The following is a 2,189-nucleotide window of genomic DNA, read 5'->3' on the forward strand; positions in this document are numbered from 1 at the left end:
TATTTTAAACAAGTAATCAAAGCACTCAGACCACTTGCCTGCAAAAGTCTGGTTACAAGTAGACTGAATATATCTCAATGATACTGGTTTATTGAGCTTGAGCACCGATATGTCCTCTGGCAATTGAAGGATCGGAGTTCGTACTCTATCTCTATTAATATAAGATTTAACCGCTGATACGGGTAGTAAGCACAACGATTGATCCATCTTAGTCCAGACATCGAGACCACCCACTGGAGCATGAACATCTGGGTCAATTACAGTCATCTCCTCAGGAGATGACCAGGCTGGTCATATGCAGCTAACATTGCCTCTTCAACGTCTTGTAATTGCGGATTCATAGAGGTTGCGGAGTACGAAAACAGCAGCACATACATCGGATATCCTTCTCACATCGCCCCAATACGATGTCGAATCTGCAACCTCATCTTAAAACGACCGAAAACTCAACTGAGCCGGTCAATCACAACTCTTGCTCGGTATCTTTGTATCTGGAAACGGCGTTGAACATCGTCCAAATGCTGTCCCAGGCTTTCTTTGTGAATTCCCTTCTCTTCTCTGTTATCTTGGGTAAGCGGAAGACCACCGCTAGGTCGCGCTTAACGTCCCAGGTTCGACCCCTGCGAGGTACAATATTCGAGTATGGTACTCCGAAAGGTCCCTTGTTCAACCCCTGCGGAGTACAATATTTGCTTGAGTATCAGTTTAGGAAGGATCAACTCTGCCTGAGTTGAACTTGAGGAACACTCAAGTTTCTCTTCAAGTACGCATGTTGTGGAATGCTCTTCGTGGCTACTCAAGTATTTGAATGGAAACTCAAGGCACCTCGACTCGAGGTTCTCAAGTATTCACCAACTTGAGGCGCATCAAAGTGCTTACTCGAGCAATGAAATGGCTAGCCGGAATCACTTGGTACAGGTGGCTTCATTGGACTAGCTCCCCGGTTTCTGGGATGTTACCTTCTGATGGCAGGCCAGAGTCACGGCCGGGGGGCCAGACGGTAGCAAAAAGTGGGCCAGACGGTAGCAACCGGAAAAAAAATTATATTTAAAGGGGAATCGCGGGCCTCCGGCCCGCTACTACTACCGTGATCCCCAATTAGTCATAGACGACCTGTAGATGACACACTTGTTTGGTCTGCACGGAGCGAAAAAACCGAAAAAAGCTGGTGCCAGGAATCGAACCTACGACTTTCTATCGTCCCTGCCGTTTACAGAAGAAGAATTATACATGTATTCTATTTTTTTGATGTTGTGGTCGATAGCGCAGTGCTTAGATTAAATACTAAATACGAAAATCCTATCTTTGCAACACACGTCATGCAATACATCGATGGGATGTGTGAAAGTTTCACACGCTCTCGACACGTATAAGCTTCGACACGTATAGGCTTCGACACGTATAGGAATATCGAGGCTTCTTATTGGGGGCGAGGATTTGGCTTAGCAGTCTTCCATGACTTCCCCCTACATGTGAAACAATACCAGCGCTTGGAATTATTCAAAGCTTCGTCGTGACCGGAAATCGAACCCGTTACCGCAGAGTAGAGTATGGCGCAGTCGATATGCCACCACTTGTTGTGTGGACAGGTTCTACGACTGCATCTTATCATTCCAGTTGACGGGTTGTTACCACGGCCGCACCCACAGAAGGGTCCTGTGTCATCGGTTGGTAACAACTCTGGCCAGGCAATTTCCGAGTACGGTCGTGCACTTGCTATCTCAGAGCTTTGGCCTGCCTGCGCCCCTGCTAAGGCTGAACCGATCTCCTCTTGTGCTTCTGTCGCCTCGCCCTCTTGTGCTTCTGTCGCCTCGCCCTCTTGTGCTTCTGTCGCCTCGCTCTCTTGTGCTTCTGTCGCTCCGCCCTCTTGTGCTCCTGTCGCTCCGCTCTCCTCTCCTAAGTTTGCCGCACCATTACCGTCTTGTAATCCTGTGGCTTTTTTTGCTCGCTTGGATTTGCGCGCCGGTCGCTTGTTTAAGCCGTATCTCACATTTTCAGGTATGGTTGGCTCCATGATCTGCCCACGTTTGTCTCTCCTTTGGGATGGCTTACCAAATCGAGCAATTGTTATGGACCAATCACGAACAGCTTCAGCACTGCTTTCGAAACCGAGTGTGAAGGCGAGGCAAAGCACATGACTACAAATGCAGCTCTTCACCCACTCCTTACAACTACACCACGGACCTGCT

This window comes from Perkinsus marinus (genome assembly GCF_000006405.1).
Source record: "Perkinsus marinus ATCC 50983 genomic scaffold scf_1104296970664, whole genome shotgun sequence".
Lineage (NCBI taxonomy): Eukaryota > Perkinsozoa > Perkinsida > Perkinsidae > Perkinsus > Perkinsus marinus.